The sequence below is a fragment of the Rhineura floridana genome, chromosome 6 (assembly GCF_030035675.1).
Source record: "Rhineura floridana isolate rRhiFlo1 chromosome 6, rRhiFlo1.hap2, whole genome shotgun sequence".
Classification (NCBI taxonomy): Eukaryota; Metazoa; Chordata; class Lepidosauria; order Squamata; family Rhineuridae; genus Rhineura; species Rhineura floridana.
In genome coordinates this window covers 93949587-93973683 of record NC_084485.1, presented here as the reverse complement: position 1 = coordinate 93973683, position 24097 = coordinate 93949587, and the positions used below count along the sequence as shown (strand labels likewise).

The window sequence follows — 24097 nt, the reverse complement described above, 5'->3', positions numbered from 1 at the left end:
AAAGTAGTTGTAATTTCACAAACCCAGCCGAGGCAGAAGCGTACTGAAACTTTTAACCCAACAAGGCAATGAGATGACTTTTGAAATAAAACAAACAAACCGATCTCCTGCTTAGATCTGTATGAAATGGCCAAGATACTGCTTTACTCTAAAGTTAATTGGGTTAGTGTGAGGTGTGGTAGTGTTCCATTATTAAATTTAAAACCCCACTGTATAAGATGAAGGCAGCTTTAATGAGATGAAAAGGCTTAACTGGAGTCCATTTAAATTCAGTCTTACCTGTTTATGCAGTCTGTCTAAATCCTGACCTATTCTGTCACTCTTTCTTCTATGCTTTTATAGTCTAGGCTCTGGGCAGAAAACTGGGTAGACAGATTGTCAGTCTGATCCAGCCATCTCTGCTGGGGATGGGCAGTACTGCCAGGTACCTCCAGGGTATGTTTCTTGAGCAAAGCACCCTTTGGTATTTTTGCAGAGCCAATTGGAGATTAGTCATTGCTGAGACAAATTTATGTTGATGAATCAAAGCACAGTTATCAGATCCTTTGGCCGCTGTTGTCCTCCCCCTTGCTTATTTCTGTTGTACTGTTGTGGGCTGGTTTTAAATGTTACATTTGCCTTGTGTTGGCAACCCAGTGGTTAATCATGCTATGGTGTTTCACAAATGTATTTGTACATGTAGGAATGTGTGTGTGTGTGCAAGCACACACCCCTCCACACACTGTAACTAGATAGATTCGTTTATCTGGTGGTAGTAATATAAATCTTTTATTGAGAATGTTAGCTAGTATTTAACATGACAGACAGACATGATGCTGGTGGAATGGTGTGTGCGTGTGTGCATGCATGTGTGAAGAGCAAAAGCCAGTGCAGTTTACCTATGCATGGTGTGTACCACAAAGGAAAGCTGAAGCAGAAAGGTTGTGATGCTATTGCAACCATTATGTGCACCTGGTTCTTGTTAAATGTAAATGTGGTTTCTCTTGCATACATATATATTTGTGTGTTTTGATGTGGTAGGTAGTTTATGCAGGTAAGAATATGTGTTTCTTGTTCTGCCATATTGTGTATCACAAGTCTCTCTTACATCACTGCTCTCCTGTCTGTTAAAAATACAGTAGTACTTTCTGACTTGAAGGTACTACTGCAAGCCTATGAAGTGGTCTTTATGCACTGAAAAGTGCCATAGTTGGACATATTGCCCATTCTGGTCAAAAGCCTCATGGGTACATAGCTATCAAGCCTGGAACAAGAGTGCTCATAGTGTTGTACATAGTGGAGTTGATCTCTGTGATATGAGGCCTGTGTTGTACCATAAGTTCTGGTGCTGCTGAACCATCACGCCCTGGCATATGCAAGCAGACAGATGAAAGGACTCTCTGCTAGTGTTAAGTACAGTAGGGCCCTGCTTTACAGCGCTTCTCTTTACAGTGCTTCGCTGATACAGCTTTCTGAATTAAACAAAAACCCCACTCATGGTGCTTGTTCCGCTTTTACGGTGGTTTTCGGGCATCACGTGCCATTCTATTCAATGGGTTCCGCTTTACAGCGGTTTTCACTTTACAGCGGGGGTCCGTAACGTAACCCACCGTATGAATGGGGCCCTACTGTTAGTGTCTATCTATGCCACTTTCATAATTCAACATTATTGGTCTAGGACAGAGGTTTTCAAACTGTGATCCACGGATTTCATTCAGGTAGTCCATGGCATGTCTGTGGATTTGTGGTTAAAGACTGGGGATGGCACATCCATTGCATCTTCCAACAAGCCTTTTAAGCAGAGACCTTATCCCAGTCTGCGTTTGTGTTGGAATTGCTTTTTAAGATTTTTTAAAGATGTTTGTTTTTTCAAAAGATGTTTCAAAAGATGTTTTGTTTAAATATGTTTCTACAGACGTTTTGTTTTAATATGTTTTAATATCTTTTGTTTTTAAGATGTTTTAGAGTGCTTTTAATATTTTTGTTCGCTATCCTGGGGTCCTTCTGGGAGGAAGGGCAGGATATAAATTTAATAAATAAATAAATAGTTTTTATTTTTATTATTATTATTATTATTATTATTATTATTATTATTATTATTATTAAAACTTATATACCGCCCGACTAGCAATAGCTCTCTGGGCGGTGAACATAAATACAATAAAATACAGGGAAATACAAAAGCATCACAATCTAAAATCAAATTTCACAATCTAAAAACTGCATAACTAAGATCAAATTACAAACATTACCATCATTAACAAAAAATTAAAATGCCTCGGAGAAGAGAAAGGTTTTAACTTGGCACCGAAAGGATGATAGGGTCGGCGCCAAGTGCACCTCCTCGGGGAGACTATTCCATAGTTCGGGGGCCACCACTGAGAAGGCCCTTGATCTTGTCACCACCCTCCGGGCCTCCCTATGGGTTGGGACCCGGAGGAGGGCCTTCGTAGCAGACCGTAGTGTACGAGCCGGTTCATAACGGGAGAGGCGTTCCGACAGATATCGTGGTCCCGCGCCGTATAAGGCTTTGTAGGTTAATACCAACACTTTGAATCTGGCCCGGAAGCGTATTGGAAGCCAGTGCAAGTGGGCCAGAACAGGTGTTATATGGTCCGATCGCTTCGTTCTTGTTAGCAGTCTGGCCACCGCATTTTGCACCAGCTGTAGCTTCCGAACCGTCTTCAGAGGTAGCCCTACGTAGAGCGCATTACAGTAATCCAAATGTGAGGTTACCAGAGCATGTACTACTGATGTAAGATCCTCCTTAGTCAGGTAGGGACGTAGCTGGGCTACCAACCGAAGTTGGTAGAACGCATTCCGTGCCACCGAGGCTACATGAGCCTCAAGTGACAGGGAAGAGTCTAGAACGACTCCCAGACTACGAACCTGTTCCTTTAGGGGGAGTGTAACCCCGTCCAGGACAGGATATGTATCCACCATCTGATTGGAGAAACCATCCACCAACAGCATCTCAGTCTTATCAGGATTGAGTCTCAGTTTGTTAGTTCTCATCCAGTCCATTGTCGCATCCAGGCAACGGTTCAGCACATTGACCGCCTCACCTGAAGAGGATGAAAAGGAGAAGTAGAGCTGCGTGTCATCAGCGTACTGGTGACAACACACTCCAAAACTCCTGATGACCGCACCCAACGGCTTCATATAGATGTTAAAAAGCATGGGAGACAAAACCGAACCCTGCGGGACCCCACATTGGAGTGCCCATGGTGTCGAGCAATGTTCCCCAAGCACTATCTTCTGGAGACGGCCTGCCAAGTAGGAGCGGAACCACTGCCATGCAGTGCCTCCAACTCCCAACTCCGCAAGCCTCTCCAGAAGGATACCATGGTCGATGGTATCAAAAGCCGCTGAGAGATCAAGGAGAATCAACAGAGTTACACTCCCTCTGTCTCTCTCCCGGCATAGGTCATCAAACAGGGCAACCAAGGCCGTCTCAGTGCCAAAACCAGACCTGAAACCCGATTGAAATGGATCTAGATAATCGGTTTCATCCAATAGCGCCTGGAGCTGGTCAGCAACCACTCGTTCCAAGATCTTGCCCAGGAATGAAACGTTCGCCACTGGTCTGTAGCTGCTGAAATCCTCTGGGTCCAGGGAAGGCTTTTTCAGGAGTGGTCTCACTGCTGCCTCTTTCAGACAACCGGGGACCACTCCCTCTCGCAAGGAGGCATTTATCACTTCCTTGGCCCAGCCAACTGTTCCCTCCTTGCTAGTTTTTATTAGCCAAGAGGGGCAAGGATCTAGTACCGAAGTGGTTGCACGTACCTGTCCAAACACCTTGTCCACGTCCTCGAACTTTATTGCTTATTGTATTTTATTATGTAGCCACGAGAGTGGCTGTATACTATAGACAGCATGGATTTTTCACATTCTGCAATGTTAAATTGAAAATACCCCCTTCCTTTTCTAATGCTTCCCATAAGATCATTTCCAAATAAAACCTTACCAAACGTACAGTCCTGAACTCAGAAACGCTTGCTTAACAACCCTTTCAATTTTCATGGTGATACACAAAACAGTCAGAATAGAGAGTTCAAAGTCTAAAAAGAGAGAGAGAAAAATCCAGAGCCCTTTTGGACTTTTTTCCTCTCCGACTTCTCATAATCTGTTGAAATTCATTAAAAATCAGCCATGTTCACAGAGTACCTGTAATCCTAATACTGATGTTGCTCTATACTCTGACCTTCATCTTCTACAGTTTAAAAGTTAAAAAAATGCCTGGCTGATGTTTAATTAATTTAAGAAATTTTGGCTTGAAGCCAATGATAACGCGGGGCATGCTCAGTAAGAACCAACTGTCAGTGTTCTAAAAGCCAGACTCGCAGCTGCTTGGCTTGCCTAATCAGGGGGCCACACCCACACCAGACTTTGATTTCACTTGAGACAGTCATGGCTTCCCTCAAAGAATCCTGGGAAGTGTAGTTTGTGAAGGGTGCTGAGAGGAGACTCCTATTCCCCTAAGAGAATGGTTTAACAGTCAGCCACTCTGACTGAAGGTCTGTGAGGAGAACAGGGCAGGGCGTCTCCTAGCAACTCTCAGCACCCATCACTAACTACACTTCCTAGGATTCTTTGAGAGAGGCCATGACTGACCAAAGTGAAAGAAAGGTCTGGTGTGGATATGGCCAGGGACAGCTTTGGTTTAAATTTGGGTGGGAGCCTACATGTGCCTGCTGTAGAATAAAAAGGTGGGGGAACCCTGAAAAGCAATGATACTGTTCACAGTGTTTTCCTTTTGGAAAGGAAAGGGGCTGCCTGTCTGCCCAGTGCCAACCCACACAATCTCCTACCCTCTCCCTCCTCCTACCCTCCCTGCCCCTCCCCCAGGTCAGTGTTGGACTATGACCTGGGAGACCCAGGTTCAAATCCCCACACAGCCATGAAACTCACTGGATGACCTTGGGCCAGTCACTGCTTCTCAGCCTCAGAGGAAGGCAATGGTAAAACCACCTTTGAATACTGTTTACCATGAAAACCCTATTCATAGGGTCACCATAAGTCGGGATCAACTTGAAGGCAGTCCATTTCCATTTTCAAACATGATTGCACAGAAATAAATCCCATTGAACTCAAAAAGTATGCAACTGATCAAACCCACTCTCCCTTCTTCCTTTCTCCTCTCTCTTGCCCCTTCCTTCCCCTCCAATCCTCTCCCCCTCCAATTCCCTCCTTTCCCCTCCCCTCCCCCTCTTACCCCCATGGTTAGTTTTACCTATCTTAAGCATGATTGCATGGGAGTAAATACCATTGAACTAAATAAGCATGCAAATTATCAAACCAAGCCTTCCCTGCCCCTTCCTTTGCCCCTCCCCCTGCAATCCCCTCATTCCCTGTCCCCCTCATTGCGCTCCCCTCTCCCCTCCCTTCCTCCTTCCCTCTCCTCTCCCCTCCTTCTGCTCCTCCCCCATGGTCAGTTTTACCTATCCTAACCATGATTACATAGGAGTAAATCCCATTGAATTCAATAAGTATGCAAATAATCAGACCTGGCTTTCCCCTCCTTCCCCCTCCTCTCCTTTCCTCCCCTCCCTCCTCCTCCTCCCCTTCTCTCCATACCCTGTGATCAGTTTCACCTCTCCTAAGCATGATTGCAGGGGAGTAAATCCCACTGAACGCAATAAGCATGCAAATGATCAACCCATTCTCAGCAATCTTGCACTGGATCCCATTTCTTACTTCCCAGTTTAAAAAGCAGAGGAATTCACTAATGCTCAGAGGCACATGTTACCAAATTCTTCCAACCTACACAGCAAGTGGATTGGACTGTGAAAGACCAACCCAAATTGTGTTGGCATTTTGACAGATTTGTAGGGCAGTACAATATTTCAGAGGGAGTCCAGGTCTCCTGCTCCTCTGGTGCATTCACTATAGCTGCCCAATTTCTCCACTTTTTAAAGTTTGATAGAAATATCTATGGGCTATAGGTACGTTCTTAAACCGCAAGGTTTTTTACTTATTAGTGAATATATACTGATGCTTTATGAGGTTAACTTCAATTTTCAGCACTGTGACCCATTAAGCTGCTTTGCTTTGTGCCACTTGTAACATGGGAAAGACGCAGTAGGGATGGCAGTTTGTGATTATCCTGACAAGGGGATAGAATGAAAGGGACATGAGTGCTGAAATAAGCACTATTTGCCCCTTACTGTTCAAATAGGAGTTCAAAGACCCTTGAGGAGAGCATTTTGAGCTAAAGGTGCAAATGCACAGACTGCCTTATATGAACTGCTAAGATACTTACTCTGGAAGCTTGTCAGCATGTACAAAATAGTAGGAGGTTAAAGAGGCATGCTACCTCTTACACCTTACTAGCTGTGTCTAGTCTTGTCCATGGCATTTCAGATTAATCTATGTGACAAGGTGGTTTGGGAGAAGCATTTTTTGTATATCGTTTGAATGGCAAGGTAAGCGTTTGGGGGCTGCAGGTTCACAAATGAAGTTGGCTTGCCATGTGAGGCAGCCCTGATTCCTTAAATGAACCGGGGCCAACCTAGTGCCCTCCAGATGTTTTGGACTACAACTTCCATCAGCTCCAGTGAGCACATACCTTAAATGGGTAGTTCAAGCCCCTGATGCATTGCCATTTCCCTCGCAGCCTGATTTGCAAACAAAAACTCCTGTCCCCCAAAAACCTCTTAAATCTGGTGCAGAATCATTTTTGACACTGTGAGAGGAGAATAAGTGTCAATCAATGTTGAAGGGGAAGATAAGAGGTACAGGGAAAGTTCTTTTGGCCCAAGTTAAGGATTTGAACCTAGGGCATCTATTAACAATTGCGGCTTTTCACTTCAAAGCAATTTAAATGGGCTGCTGTATGAGTTGATACATAATGTATTTAAGGCTTAGCTGTGTGTATTTCTTCACAGACATTGCCACTGCCAGCAAACAACCCCAGCTGTGGGGGGTCAAGGGTTAAGTAAGCATAGAGACTGAGTTGCTTCTCCCCCCCCCCAAACAAGATGTTCTTCTAGAACAGCGTTACCCAACCTTTTTCGGCCCAACGCCCCTTTGCAAAACCTTTTTGTGCCCAACGCCCCCCTCAGATTAAGTATATGCCAATGCTTCCTATTATACTTAATATACTTAATAACAAACTCATTCAGTTTACCGGCATTGTTTCGTTAAACAAGTTCATTTAAACATCACAGAAACAACGGGTAGCAAGTGTGTCCCATTCCTGAAGAAAACCAGCGAATAACTGACTGTCTGCGTCACCCGTTTGCCCACGGAACTCATCCGTTGGAAGAATGTGCCCTCCACCAATACACCCAGCTTATCAAAGACTCTCTCATGATTGGTTCCAACATCCCTCAAGACAGCATCGGAACATTACCTAGTGCCGGGGCATGGCTAATATCCCCATTCCTTGATATGACGCTGGCCGCTCTTCAGAATTTCTTTACTAAAGAGCACACACTATTTATAGTGTTATTTCCATGAATTGAGACTATTAAATACATTCTAACTGGGGACAAAACAGTTTAAAAATTATTTGTGTATTAAATAAAATTAAACTTAAATGCTTCAACTGTCACATCAGACCGCCAAATCTCAACTCCCCCCTAATGAACCCAAACAGCCTCCTAAAGTTTGTAGTCATGCCAACGCCCCCTGAAAGGCTGTAACGCCCCCCAGGGGGGCGCTACCACCCACGTTGGGAATCACCGTTCTAGAACAAAGACAATATATTCTGAAGCAAGTTCATATTGCTGCCTGGGATGTCTGAATAGTCTGCACCTTGATTAAGTGTTTTTGGTTTTTAGTTTTTAGTCACATTGTCATGCAAGTATATGAGGGTTGGGTGCATGAGGAAAACTAGTGACATATGTGTGGTGCCAGACTTTAATTCCAACCTGTTAGTAGTACAACACCTGATAGTGTAAAGAACCTAGTCAGCCCTCAGACTAGGTTAATGTGGTTAAGTTGCCTTTAAGATATCGCAAAAACAGTCCAGGTAATCTTTTGTTTTAAACAAGGAGCTGCTCTAGTTAAATGGTAAGTCTATAAATACTTACCTTTCAAAAAACAGATTGCAAAGCTGGAATGCCCTAACAATGCACAACTAGCAAATGTAGAGTTAAGTGTCCATAACCATATTAATAAAAAAAGCAAGTGACTGATCCCAAAATTATTAAGTGAAGGCAGTGTTAAGCCCACCTCATTGCAGGCTCCAGGAGGCACACTTCTTCCTCGTATCAGAAAGATGTGCCTGCATTCCTTTCCTTAGTCTTATACCACTTCTGGGAGAGCCTTTTAATGTGTGTTCACTAAGTGTATGGTGACATGGCAAGTGGATAGAGGGTAAATAAATGGTGTCATGAACTTAAATACCTATCCACAACTTTGCCACCATTTTGATATGTTTAAGGGAGTGAACATACTACAGAACTAGGCCTAGGTATCCTCTGTTTAGGCAATCCAGACTACTTTAGTGATAGCTTAGAGTTATAGTTATTACGTAGAAGTATTATGTAGGTCAGTACAAAGATTCATGTAGTGAACTTACTAAACTTGTCTCATTAAGTGGCAAAATAGTACAGTTGCTTGTCTTGGGCTGGACAAGAGGTGATGGAACTGAAGACTAGTAAATTATCAAAATAGCAAGCAGATATCTTTCAGTTATTTTTTTTTAAAAAATAGAGGGACAATTACTCAATTGGCTCCTAGAAGCCTTTAATACTGTACGTATATGTGGAGTAGTTTTTGCCAAACAGACCAATTATTTACCTATTAATGCTGCTCGTAAATGTAAGATAGCTCAAGTCACTATTTGTGGGGTGATTTAATGTGACTTGGTTACCGGAGGATTATAACTAGTGTTGCCAGCTGCTGTAGACTCAGACCTTGAGTTTTTGCCTTCTACACTTCATGATAACAAAGACGGCATTAACCCTGGGCATGTGAAAGTTTAATTACAGTTCTCCAATAAATTGAATTATCTACCTTATACCTTTTGGGAAAGTAACACAAAGATGAATTCCACTTTACGGGTAGATAGAGGTGAAGCAATGTGGCAAAGTTTTTGTCATATGCTGCGGAACTAGATATACAATTTTAATGTTACTGATAATTTTTGCATTGCGTAATTATGCTGTTCTGATTTCTCAGTGGATGTTGCATTTGTTATTGGATAGTGTGAAAAGCCCGCCTTTTACAACATTCTCAGTGATTGCCAATTTATTCTTTCAGCCATTATGTTTGTAGATAAGGTTACATTTTCCAAACAGTAATATTGTTGTTGTGTAAGGACTTTGTTTGTCTTTTGCCTCTTTAGCCTGGGACTACCTAACTGATGTTAAAGCACTGGCTGTTGGATTTAACCCTAGTGTATGCCTTTTGGTGGTTAGTTGTCAGGTAGGCATCCTACCTTGTTAATGTAATTGTCACTCTCAGCAGTGGCTAATGCCTACTAGACCTGGTGGGGCTGCTGAGAGCTTCTGGGAGCATGGCCAGTGAGAGAGTGTGGAGGTGTGGCCAGTGAAAGGTCATAGGGATGTGGCCAAGTTATTCTGATTTGCTCCCTGTCCTCCCTTGCAAAGATACTGTAGACTCTTAAGCACTGCTGTTTCACAAATAGCACCTTACTAAGATAAAAAATGTCTTTCTTTGGTTCAGAAGGGGTCCCTACTGTCATGGTTGCTTCTCTATTGGGAGAAAAGCTGTGTGGCCGTCATCTGTTTTGGTTCTTTCCCTATCCTCCTCCTTTGCAAAGAAAGAGTGAACACTTAAACATTGCAGTTTTATTAATATTTTAGCACCTATGTGTCTTATCTTGGTTGAGAAGGGGTCCCTGCTGTCTCAATTTCTAGTATGAATTCATGCAATAATAACTATATTACTCAGAGGTAAGCCCCACTGAATGGGAATTGCACCCTGGTAAATATGTGCAGGATTGCAGCCTGAATTGGTTAGCCTGAAAGGTGCCAGACAAGACGTTAACAGTCGTACCCCATACATTTCCAGATCTATGGGAAAATATTATCTCCCCCCCCTCGGCTTATCAATTTCTACATCTTTCCAGAATATGTAATAAAATGCAGGGAAATAAAGTGGACTAGGACCTGGGAGACCAGGGTTAAAATCACAATTCAGCTGTGAATCTCACAGTGTGACCCAGAGCCAGTCACTGGTTTTCAGCCTAATCTACCTCATAGGGTTGTTGTGAGGATAACATTGAAAAAAGGAGACCTATGAATGCTCTTTTGAGCTTGGAAGAAAGGTGGAGTGGATATAAACGTTATGCTGATAAATAAGGAGTAATTAATTTTTTTTTAAAAAACTATTTCAAGCCTGCTTGTCCCTGATTTTGAACTGGGGTGGGGGAGCAGGTTTGGAATAATGAAAAAACTCAACCTATAAAGCAAGCCCTGGTGCAGTTTCCAAAATAGATCCCCCTTCTCCTAGAAAGGAACACATGAAATAAGGTACCACAAAATAAAGTTTGTGCTATGTTCAAGACTAACACATTTATTATGGTATAAGCTTTTATGGGCTACAAAATATACTCTAAGCATGTGCAGTTTAACATTTTAAACTCTCCTATTGTTTTTGCTCCCTTCCTGCTTTAGGCCAGTTACAAACTCAGCCTTATTTTTTATATATAGGACTGCAGTGCAGACTTTACTGATGCAGACAGAGATCGGAAAAGAATACCACGGTCTTAGCTGGCCAAGTCAGCAGTTTATAGTGTAATGCTAACCATGGATAGAAGTATGTCCAAAGGAATTTACTTCCAGGGAAATGTGATAAGAATTGCTGCCTTGACAAGGGGAAACAAAATCACTGGAACAGTGATTCACCACCTCCTCCCAACTTTCCAATGGCTTTCCTGAGCAAAGAAATTTACATGGGAGGAAGGCAGCCACAGCCCATACCCCAAAAAACCCTCATGGACAAACAAATTTGCAGAAGAGGAAGGTGATGGGACATGGGAGAGCAGAGGACCACAATATCCTCCTCCTTCCAACTTTCTTAAACCCCTGTGAGCAAACAAATTTACAGAAAGAGGAGTCTGAGTGAGACTTAAGAATATGTACCACTGCAACCTCCTCCTAACATTCCAAACGCTTTTGCGAGCAAGCAAGCAAGCTTACAGAAGAGTCTTTAATTCAGCAAGATCCCACCTTACAGTGAAATCCTAACCACATCTACTTAGAAGTCCTGTTGAATTTAACGGGGCTTACTTCCATGTAAGTGGGGTTCAGATTGCAACTTCAGCAAGGGAGCAAAAGCTGGTTTGGAGCAATAATCCTCACCTACCACCTTTCTGACAGCAGTCTCGTGGGCTTAGAGAATAGAAAGGTAGGGGACATGAGGAGAGTGAAGAATTACTGTTCCCAACTTTCCAAAAACTTTTGGGAGTAAACACACTTGCAGAAGAGGAGGGAAATTGGCAAGCACATAGAGAGTGAGCATGCAGGGAAACTGGAAAATAACTCATCTTCACCAGCTACCCCCTCCCAAAGTCCGTCAAGTACAGGCACACACAGACCACAGACCACCATTTCTCCCAATCCCCTTACAGTATCCCCTAGCCCATTCACAAAAATAAATCCAAATAGCTTAAGAAATAACAAAGATAAATCTTTAGTACAGAAAGAGGCTCACACTGTTCACTGTTGCGCTCTCTGTTAACAAATACTAATTTAAAAACCCTCACTCACTCCCTGCCCCAGTCCTGCAAGTAAAACAAGCCGTTGCAGCAAAGCACGCACAAACTGAGGCAGGCTAAAATTTCTCCTCTCAATTGTTTCCCCATCCATCTCCCAAAATAAACACAGATAAAATACAGTTGTCTCATATTTATTATAGAAAGACAACACGGAGACTCACTGTGCCTAGTGCTTTACCCTCACAGCTCTGAGAATGCTCAAAATCTATGATTCTCATATAGACTAAGACTATCAAAAGGGGCTGTTCTTGAAGCAGCCTAGACTTCTCTTTGGCTCCTCCCTAATTTGCTATAGTGCCTGTGTTACGCCCTAGGAGGGCTCACAAGCAGGTAGATGGAGGGGGGACCTCTTTGCCATAGCTATACCCTTTTGGATTAGGAGTGCTGAATGGTGCACAGTAATTGGCCAGACAACAAGAAGCTGGTTGGCCAGAGAATAGTAGATTGACAGATATGTTTGTGGAGTTTCTCTGAGTTCAAATAGAAGTATAAAATGTGTGTGGAACAAGAAAAAGTGTGTGGCTTTGACATCTTGGGGGATTTTTTTAATTGCTTGACATTCTCATTGGAAGGACTGTGCCCCAATGAATCAGATTCCACTGCTTGCTGTAAGTGCTTTGACCACATTTCTGTCCAGTGCACTTCCTCTTTGTAAAGCAAGTGTGAAAATCATGCTACTGCGGTGCATAACTCTGTATGCCAAATTTTATTTGTTACTTTCAGTCAAACAAGCCCAATGCTTCTGCTTTTTACTCAAGCTAACCCAGAAGAGTGAACACAGCTCAGATAACTGTCATTTCTTCCTTCTTTCCATACGCCAGTCATTGCACTGGGTTAAGTTTATTGAAGGCACCAGGGAGGTTCCACATGTGTAACCATGAGCAGAATGTGGCTTGAACAAGCTTTCTTCCTGGAGGTGAAACATGAGAAGGCACATGAATTGGATCTCATCTCAGACTGAGCAAAGCAGGTGGTTAAGAGAGAACCCTCTCCCCCCAAAAAACCCTGTAAGCTAAGCACATTTCACAAAGAGAGCACTGGCATTTTAACACAATCCTCCATGCTATAGTTTATAAAAGTCTGTTTTCTTGGTATGACTGTATAACTCATGGTGGCCCTTGAACTTGTAAAATATTGTTAGGCTTACATGTGAAAAGCACAATATCTTAATACCGATGGGGCTTAACGTTTTATGCATAAATCAGCATGGTGATGTAAGGTCCCAAACTACTTCAGGCAAACATGTAGGAGTTGGTTGTGTTCACAGCATGTAAAATACTGCTTTTGTAAGGCCTGCTTTGTGTTAGATTAGGTGGTCATAGGAACCAGGGCTGTGGAGTCGGAGTTGTGGAGTCGGAAGCAATTTTGGGTGGAGTCGGAGTCGGTAGAAATGTACCGACTCCGATTCCAACTCCTTCATAAATGGCAAATGTATATTAACTAGTAATAACACATTTACTGTAGTAAAATGGTAGCACAAGGCATTTCATCACCACCAAGTGAATCCAGAGCTTGGAAAAGTTACTTTTTCAAACTATAACTCCCATCAGCCCCAGGGATTGGGCTTGTGGGAGTTGTAGTTCAAAAAAGTAACTTTTCCAAGCTCTGGATTCACGTGGTGGTGATGAAATGCCTTGTGCTACCATTTTACTACAGTAAATGTGTTATTACTAGTTAATATACATTTGCCATTTATGAAGGAGTTGGAGTCGGACAGTAGAAAAATAGAGGAGTCGGAGTCGGAGTCAAACGTCTGGCTTACCGACTCCACAGCCCTGATAGGAACTCATTTTGCACTCATATTTTTCATAAATTTTACAGTGGATGAGGGAATTATAGTTCTCAGCATACTGTGTGAGTAGTGCCAGTCCTGTTGATACCAGCCTTCCCCTGTTTGCGACATACTGATTCCTTTCTGCTGCACTATTCTTCTTTGCCATCCAATCATTTTCCCATGCCACATTTAACCCTAGGGTCTGCTGAGAGGCTGGAAGAAAAGCTGTTTTTGTCTTGCCTGTTGCCCCAGTTGTTTAGTGCTTAGGTTGTAAGAACTTTGCAGCCCTGTTTTCTGTTAGTACACCTGGAGAACATTGCAATTAATGTATTTAATTTATTAGCACCCTTCACTAACAGACCTCTCAGAGTGGTGTCCTACGTAAAAACAAATACAATGAAATCATGGGGGCAAATCACTGAAACTGCAGCAGAAACCCCTGCAAATAAAACCATTTTTAGCCCAGAAAAGACATAAAGGTTGCCACAGGGAAACATCTCTGGTGCCGTGAGCGAGACAACACACAGTCTCCCGTCACCACTCACCTAACTTTTTAGATGGTAGGCAGATCTGGAGGAGGATTTCAGCTGAAGAAAGAACTGCGCTGAATAAAGTCATTTGAAAGCAATTTAGACCAGTTAGGGTTCCAGAATCTGTATCCCAAGACCTCTCTAAAAGAAAGTGCTTCTATAAACAACAGTGGATAGGAACTCTCTGCCGAGAGTGTGATCAATTGCAGTGTTTTGTGTTCCGGCAGCTCTGCAGGAAGTGAAGAACAGCAAGCAGATCGCAACAGTAAAATGCCAGGAGAAAAGAGCCTCTGGCTTGCAACTCTGCATGTAATGGAAGTTTTTCCTACCACACAGGTGGTTAATAGTGCCTTTTGATAGTAGTCAGATCTTCAGATAGTAAAATCCCTGGTAAAATCTGGGTCACTGGTGCAGCAGACTTAATATTAGTGTGATTTCCTGCACACTGTTAACAATGTTGAGAAAAAAGAAAAGTATATTAAGAAAATGTTTGGGGAAAAGCTCACTGTCTGGCCTCTGGCAAGTCACTCTTTCTCTGCATAACATACGTTGCAAAGTTGTTACAAGGATTAAATTAAATTTACCATTGTAAAGCACCTCATACTCTAGAAATGATAAATAACCTGCAGGTAAAGAAATCCTAGAGACTGAGCTCTCAGCTTTTGTACAATCCACCCAAATCCATCAGTCAATTCCAGGGAGGCAGGCACAGAGTTTATTCAGTCGATTATTCTGTATGTCAGAATTCCTTCTCTTCCTACTTGGATTGCAATAAAGAACTATTCGGTACAGCTGGACTACAGGGCAGTGAAATCATCCCATTTCATAATAGTTTAAAGGCTAGACGGGCCTTGTGTAATTTTTTCTTTTCCTCTGGCTGGTTTCCAGAGAGTAAGGCTTCTGTGTAAGCACAGGCAAATTGTTTTCATAGCTAATCTGGAGTTGGAGAGTGAGCTGCTGTTTGTCTACCACATAGTAGGCCCCAGTCTTCCTATGTGTAAATCACACTACTAGTGAAGTGCAAGATAAAAGAACAGAATAACTGTTCCTGTGGAGATTACATCATTGCCTTCTGGTGGAATGACACACTCCAGATACTTTACCAAAACATTGTCAGGACTGGGTTTGGATGGTTGTGTTATAACAGGCCTTCCGGAAGTTTTTAAGAGAATGTTTAGCAGCGAGGGCACCTCCTTCTCCCAACTTTTCATTTTTGTGAAGCTAACATTTAATTCAAACCAGAGTGTGCCATAGACATTCCTGTGTTGTGCAGGTTGTACAAATGACAGGTTGGGAAATTGTAACTGAGTTCCAGTTGTATGGCTCTGACTTGATTTCTGAGGCCTGGCCTACATTTGCAGAAGAATCAAGTAGTGGAGTCTGGAGGTGGCAGGATGGACTGTACTACTTCAGAATGCAGGTGGCTGAATCAATTTTGAGTGCTCTCCATTTTTATTATCATTTTTAAAATCCTCACAAGTAGCTAAAGTTAAGGGGTGGACTAAATCCTTTCTATTGGATATGCTAGGGGTTTTTGCTAGTGGGAAGGTGGAGATTTTTAATGCAGTTGAGTGTTCAAAAGTGATGTTCCCCCCATAACCTGTGGTGCCATCCATTCCACCATCTCAAAATAGCACCTCATTTTGCCATGTGCATAGACTAAGCATATGTGAGCAGTAGGACCATAAGTCTCTCCTTATTACAAGTCTGTGAGTTCTGAAGTGGACTGGGTAGGAATGGGTGGAACTGGAATCTTTTGTCAGTGTTGCAATTGGAGACCTTGGAAAAGTTTTTTCGCTCTGCAGCAGCACTCCTTGCAATAAGTACAATGTTAAAAGCTTCTTGCTGCATTTCTTTCACTCCCTCTAATTGCATGCAGTGTCTAAGCCACACCTGTCATGGATACGCAGTCCCGACATGCATATGCTCTGTTTTATGCTTTGACTCTTTCTATTTTATTTAAATGTATTTTATTATTGTGTGTTTTAGTTGGCTCGTAACTCCACCTGCCTGTAGCTGCTGTGTAGTAGTTTAAGAGACTGAGCTATGCATTGAGCTATGCATTGAGAAATTGCCCATTTTAAATCTTGTCTTGCCACAGGACTTAGGTCTCTTAGGCCCTTCTCCTTCCATCTGCAATGCCCAACTGGCTTGTTACAAAGATTAATGAGAGAGTATATGTGAAGCACTTTCAATACTTCCTAATGTTCAATCTAAATCCCATTTCTTGTAATTTGAATTTATAAGTTCAGGTCCTACCCTCTGGAGCAACAGAAAATTAAATTTTGCCCATCTGTCTGACAGCCCTTTGAATATTTGAAGATGGGTATCATATTGCCTCTTCTCCAATCTAAACATACCCAACTCCTTCAGCTTTTCCTCATAGGACTTGATCTCCTTGTCCTTTCCCATCTTTGTTGTCCTCTTCTGGGCATGTTCCATTTGTCTATATCCTTCTTAAACTGTGGAACCCAGTAGTGAACATAGTACTCCATGTGAGGACTGACCAAAGCAGAATAGTGGTTGCTACCATAACTGCTGAAGAGGACAACAAAAAGGGAAGAACAAGAGCCCTATTCCAAAAGATTAGAGAAATGAAAGGGAAATCTAAACCACGAGTAGGGATGTTGAATAATCAACAGGGGAACACACTGACTGACCGAGATGAAATAAAAGGAAGATGGAAGCAATACACTGAAGAACTCTATAAAAGAGATGCAAGGATGACAAATTCATTCACGGAAGAACCATATGATGAAGAACCAGAAATTTTAGAAGGTAAGGTAAAAGCTGCTCTTAAAATACTTGGAAAAAACAAATCTCCAGGAACAGATGGCATACCAATAGAGTTGCTACAAGCTACTGAGACTGAATCTGTCCAAATTTTGACAAAAAATTGTCAAGAAATATGGAAAACTAAACAATGGCCCACAGACTGGAAGCATTCAATATATATCCCGATTCCAAAGAAAGGGGATCCCAGGGAATGCAGTAATTATGAAACTATTGCTTTAATATCCCATTCAAGTAAAGTAACGCTCAAGATTATACAACAAAGGCTCTTACCATATATGGAGCGAGAAATGCCAGATGTCCAAGCTGGATTTAGAAAGGGAAGAGGCATCAGGGATCATATCACAAACATATGTTGCATAATGGAATGGACCAAGGAATTTCAGAAGAAAATCACCCTGTGCTTTATAGATTACAGCAAAGCCTTTGACTGTGTAGATCATGAAAAACTATGGAATGCTTTAAAAGAAATGGGGGTGGCACGGCATGTGATTGTCCTAATGCGCAACCTATACTCTGGACAAGAGGCTACTGTAAGGACAGAATATGGAGAAATCGATTGGTTCCCAATCAGAATGGGTGTGAGACAGGGGTGTATTTTATCACCGTATTTGTTTAATCTATATATAGAACATATCATACGGAAAGCGGGATTGGACCAAGCTGAAGGAGGTGTGAAAATTGGAGGGAGAAATATCAATAATTTAAGATATGCAGACGATACCATACTACTAGCAGAAACCAGTAATAATTTGAAATGAATGCTGATGAAAGTTAAAGGGGGAAATACAAAAGCAGGACTACAGCTGAAAGTCAAAAAGGCTGAAGTAATGACAACAGAAGATTTATGTAACTTTAAACTTTACAACGAGGACACTGATCTTGTCAAGGATTATCAATACCTCAGCACAGTCATTAACCAAAATGGAGACGATAGTCAAGAAATCAGAAGAAGGCTAGGACTGGGGAGGGCAGCTATGAGAGAACTAGAAAAGTTCCTCAAATGCAAAGATGTATCACTGAACACTAAAGTCAGGATCATTCAGACCATGGTATTCCTGATTTCTATGTGTGGATGTGAAAGTTGGACAGTGAAAAAAGCGGATAAGAGAAAAATCAACTCCTTGGAAATGTGGTGTTGGAGGAGAGCTTTGCGCGCATACCATGAATTGTGAAAAAGAGAAATAATTGGGTGTTAGAACAAATTAAACCAGAACTATCACTAGAAGCTAAAATGATGAAACTGAGGTTATCATACTTTGGACACATCATGAGAAGACCTGATTCACTAGAAAAGACAATAATGCTGGGATGGATTGATTCCATCAAGGAAGTCACAGACCTGAACTTACAAGATCTGAACAGGATGGTTCATGACAGATGCTCTTGGAGGTCACTGATTCATAGGGTTGCTATAAGTCGTAATCGACCTGAAGGCACATAACAACAACAACAACAAACCATGACTGCTTATGATCTGGGCATTATACTTCTGTTGACACAACCTAGGATTCCATGAGCTTTTTTTGCCACTGCATTGCGTTGCTCACTCATGTTTAGATTGAGATCTAGATTCTTTTTACATGTATTGTTGATTCTTCCTACCTAAATGCAGAACTTTACATTTATCCCTGTTGAAATTCATTTTGTGCCAGTTTTTCATCCTGTCAAGATCATCTTGGGTCTTTTTTCTGGTTTTGAAAGTATTCGTTCCCCCATTCAATTCGGTGTTGTCTGCAAATTTGACAAGCATCCCCTTCATGCCTTCATCTGTCATTTATAAAGATATGTATGCTCAAAAACTCTTTCTTCACTTTTGATTAGATAAAAGTCTGCACAAGATACCTACTATAAGTATCCTGTAATCAGGGCCGGCTCCAGGCATGTGGGGGCCCTTGGGCATCAGCTTGCCCTGGACCCCCGGTGGGTGGGTGGGTGTGCGCACACATATGTGCGCGTGGCCCCCCACGGCCCCCTACCTGTCTAGTCTTTACCATTGCCCTTAATGAAGATGGCGGCTGCGGTTTCCCTAAGGGGAATGAAGTCTCCGCCGCCATCTTTGTTGATGGCAAATGTGCGTGCTATGCGCGCACATCTCTGCCATCAACTAAGATGACGGCAGCGGCTTCAGTACCTTAGGGAAGCTGCGGCCGCCATCTTCATTAAGGGCAATGCTAAAAAGCCGGCTGACAGGTAAGTGGGGGGCGTGGATTGTGGAAGGGGAGCAGAGGGTGCCTCAGGGGCTCCTGTTGCTCCGGGGCCCTTGGGCCAGTGCCCAACCTGGCCGCCCTTTAGAACCGGCCCTGCCTGTCATCAAGGGCTTCCACTATGTACACAAAAAGAAGGCTGTTTAAGAGCCTGGTCTGAATTTTGCAATTGCTTATAGAGGCTTCAGATTTACAAGAGTCTGAATGGAAACATAGTTCTTTCACATCAAACCGTTTTCAGCTGTTGTGGCATCCTTTTGGTTTTGCTTCCAGTTTTGGATGGCCTAACAGAAGAAAATTATAGGTAGCTTGCAGGGTTGTTGGCTGTGGTGACAGCTCAGGATGTTTTTCCTATGCAGTTGAAAGCTAAGGTTGAGAACTAGAGTGGATTCCAGCATCTGGATCATCTCTTCCCCTCCCCCCCACTCCCTTTGCCCCTGATAACTTTCTTTAATCTTTGCATGATACTCCTACAGATTATTTAAGCATCCAGTTCCTAGCTGTGTTGTTTTGTTCAATTTCTTTTGCATTCTGACCTACATCATTCTTTATTTGCAAAGCTATACTTGCAGGCAGCAGTAATAAATCAATTAATGACTCTGATGAATCATTTAATGGCTGACAAAATAACACTAAAGCCAACAGCTTGGATCTCTGTAGCAGTACCAGAAGACGCTGGTTGACTCAGGGCTGGGAGACGAAACAGCGACTGTTAGCTCAATTAGCACAATTAGTGTGCGATTTAAAGGCTTAGATGGCATCTGCTGGAGTGTACCGAGCCGGTGTGTTGACTGCATGTCTAAGTTTGGAAGCAAAACTCATCCATCCAGATTTTCATCATTTTCTGTGCTGGTTTAGTTTTAAAATATAATTAATGAATGTCCAAAACTGCCCTATAATTTACTTTGTCTTTACAACTAAGTAGAAATTCTGAACCTTGTCTCCCATTCTGCAGAAATTTGTCAGACCTCCCACATGTGCAGATGTTAAGCTCTGTTCCAAAGTAATGGCATTTCCCAGATGTGTTGTAACTCTACCAGGTGCACTGAACGGCTCAAGCAACTGCAATCACTGCTGAACATTTTTAGGGGCACAGTGCGTTCATAATGAGATCATTTATTGGGCCTGCTTTGCCCTTTTGGTATGTGCTTTCTCTGTGATGGGCACAAACACTTTGCTGATTTTAAAAAAAAATACATTATTTTCTTTAAATTACATTAATATATATCAGAATAACCCAGATTTTATCCCAGAAATATAATATGTCCAAATCTATTTTCTGATGGAAATACCCATTTGAAAAAATTAACAAAAAGGTTCAAATTTGAACTAAATCTAATGCTATTTCCCCCTTCCCTGCTCCCTTTAAACCTCATCAAATGTGCAAGCTGTACTATGTGTAATGCATTCCTTGCTCTACTTAGCCAGTCTTTAATCTGTGGACCTTGTCTGTTTTTCCATTTATTAGCTCCTTCGATCTGAGCTGTTTATAATAAAAATTTTAACCAGGTTTTTTCTCATGTAGCATGGCACCATTTATTTATCCTAAAAGAAATCGCAGTGGTGTCATAGGTATGGCATGTGTAGTAATTCTTCAGTTCCATGACATCTTTTTACACTTTCCCCATCCCCCACATATGAAAATCATCTTCTGCAGATGGTTCACATCTCAAATAAAGATTTATTTTAATTGATGTTATTATATTGACTTAGTTCAAGTTGCATTTCAGTCTGAGAAGCTCTTCTGGGCACTTGGTTTAATATTGTGCTTGTGATCACCATCTTATTGAAAGCTTATAGCAATGTCCATGGTTCACCAATTTTTAAAAAAAACTTTACTGGAAGAAACAGATAATACTCCAAAATAACATGCAACACAAACACATCTAAACATAACAATGCATAGCAACATCAAATACTGAACACCCCTTTTTTAGGTTTGACTGTAACATTGGAGCTTTCACATGGAAGCAGTTAAGAAGTGGTGATCCTCTGTGTGACTTATGTAACACTCCAAACACCCTCACTGTGTGCATCTATTCAGTTGCATTCACCATCCCCCTATTTAGCAACATTAGAGATGTGCTGTGTGGAGATCCACATGACTGGACCAGCAGAAGCAATAAGGATTTTCCAACTTTATTTCCACCATGTAGAGTGCCAACAACAGTTTATCCTTAGAGACTGTCACATTTAATTCAACTCTTATACTCCAAATGATCCTCCGTGGCACAGAGTGGTAAGCAGTGGTAACGCAGCCGAAAGCTCTGCTCACGGCCGGAGTTCGATTCCAACGGAAGGAGGAAGTCGAATCTCCAGTAAAAGGGGTTGAGGTCCACTCAGCCTTCCATCCTTCCGTGGTTGGTAAAATGAGTACCCGGCATATGCTGGGGGGTAAAGAAAGGCCGGGAAGGAACTGGCAATCCCACCCCATATATACGGTCCGCCTGGTAAACATCGCAAGACGTCACCCTAAGAGTTGGAAACGACTTGCACTACAAGTACGGGGACACCTTTACGTTTTTACTTATACTCCAAAAGGACACAATTTCTGGTTTCCTCTTACCTAGACATCTTGGTGGATCCAGTTTCCTCTGCTGCTGCAGTTGCCATGTTTTTCGTGATAGCAGTCAATTTTTTATGCAGAATGCATTGAAACTGGACCTTCCAGTGTATTGCATTTTGGGAAAATAAAGATTGATGGTTACAAGTGCCACTGTTAAGGAAATCAGAGCAGAGTGTCTCAAGCAGATGTGGGCCCCCTGCAGGTATTATCAGTGGTGTGGGGCCCAAGTTTGCCAGATGGTGATACTTAGCCTGCTTAGACCTTCAGTCTACTTTAGAGATTTGGCAAAGAAGTATCCTCAAGGGAAATCCATTGTCTTCTTAGCTCTTCTCAATGTCTCATGGGCTGGAATAATGTCTGGATATCTCCATGTTGGGGAAGGCGACCTTTAGGAACAATATGCTACAGACATGTTGAAAGGGATCCTGGGTGAAAGACAGAAGTCATAGATGCCAATTCTGTCTCTCCAACCTGTGAAGTGCAGAGTGGCTTGATTGTGCAAGCTCATTGAGAAAGTAGGCAAGGAACTTTCAAGGTAACTCAATGAATAAAAACTATATGTGTGCATGTAATCTGATAATGATAAAGCAGCACAGATTTGCTGAACCTAAGCTAGCTGTTTACCTGCTGGACCCCATCACAATCTAACTCGCTTACAATATACTATAGGCAAGCCTGATATCTACTTCCATTTTTGTTTAATTACATATAAGGAGAGAAGAGTGTGGGAATGGTTGCCAGTACAGTGCTGTTTTACTTTAATCACATATAAAATGTATGCATTATCACTCTTCCAACCCTTTATTGTAATTCCATCTTCTTGGCATTGCTTCTCCTTAATGTGGCCTAACTCCATCACATCCAGGCTTGAAACAAATTTTCTTTACATGCTTGATTTTTTGCTTCCATTCCACAGCCTTTGTTCACTATATTCTGCATAATTTATAGGATAAAAATACTTAAATTGCACTTTGGCTACCTTATCATATCAGTGATAAAGCCTAGTATGCTGTGATCCCAAATCTTAGTGCAGCACCCTGTACAAAGGATCATCCTCAGAGAATCTATTGTTGGTGTGTTGCAGAAGAGAAGCCAGATCCAGGGTAAGCTCATGGTAGGTACTGAAAAAAAAGACATTTTGTGAAAAAACATCTTTGCCATGTTAGAGGGAACATCACCTAATGTAGAAAGTGGTATTTGTTTCTCCCTCACTTACTGCTTTGGTCTTCCTAAAAGTTTCCACAGCCCATAGGTTTGGAGTTTTGCTCTTGCTATCATAGATGATATGCCATTGGAAGGATGAAGCGGGGAGGGGGGCTTTGAGAGAGAGAGAATGCCACACCGCAGCTTCCTAAATAATTCATCAAGTCTGGTAGATGTGATTCTTGTTTTGCATTCTGTTCAGGGCACTGGTAGGCATTTAATTATTAAGTTCCAACCAAGTGTCACAATGTGTATTGAACTGCCATGTGTGTATCTTGGAAAAATAACTCCATGATTTGATGGGAGGTATGCCTGTGCTAGAAGAGGTTTGCATTGTACCCTGCATTCCAACTGGCAGCTGTGCGGGGCATTCCAGGCCAGCCTGGAAATGTAACAGATGCCTTGCTGTGTCTGCAATATGTCCAAATTGAGAGGTTGTACACACCACACAAAGGGACCATGATACCTGGCGGTTCTTTTTCCATGGCTTTCCTATCCAGGGTGAGTTTTGTGCCATTGTGGATGAAGAACATGATTGTAGATCTGTATATTTTCCTTTTTACTTAGTAGTGCATTCATTGCTATATTCTTCACTGGTTTGCATTGATAAGCTTTACATTATAAATAGCAGTGCTAAATACAGTGTGCAGGATTTCCCTCCCTGATGTGTAGATGGGTTGTGGAACTGTAGAGTACCTGAACTGCATTTTTCTAAGATGTTTTGGGGATCTGTTTAACTCTTGGAGGTTCACCAGCAAGGGATTATAGTATGCTGGAAATCTCCTGAAACAATAAAATATTGGCTGGCAGCTTTATTACGATGCCTGCTGTCTTTGGAGGAGCAGCACTTAGTGTGATAGAGAGCTTTTATTAAAAAAATGTAATTGGGTGTACTGCAGTTTGGAGCTGGATCCTGGACATACTTTCAATAAGATCATTTACTTTACAGAGACCTTACAATATGTATAGTGGCCTTAGATTAAAAATTCTGCTTGCTCTTTAAGATGGCCTGCAAAGGAGAGAGAAATTATGTTTGTTTCCCTGTCTTTCAACTTTATGATGTACAAAGAGTGCCTGCTTTATTAATTTATTTTACCCCAATTGGTTAACAATACACACACAGAGAGAGAGAGAGAGAGAGAGAGAGAGAGAGAGAGTCAGGATAACACACACACGTTCTCCCTCTCCCTCCCTCCCTCCCTCTCCCCAGAAAACCACTAATTAGATATCCAGACATATGATTGCAAGCATCCTTGGTTTTTTAAAACCCTTCCCATTCTTGATCAACATCACTTGATGCTTGTGATATTCCACTAGATTTTTCGCTATCCATTCCAAGGCAGGCAAGATCTG

The 24097-nt window shown here is 42.1% G+C and overlaps 1 protein-coding gene across 13 annotated transcripts in view; it reads left to right on the top strand.

Moving 5' to 3' along the window:
* SSBP3 (single stranded DNA binding protein 3) overlaps nt 1-24097 on the top strand; it is a 244673-nt gene that overhangs the window by 122881 nt on the left and 97695 nt on the right. The gene's annotated exons all lie outside the window — the stretch shown is intronic.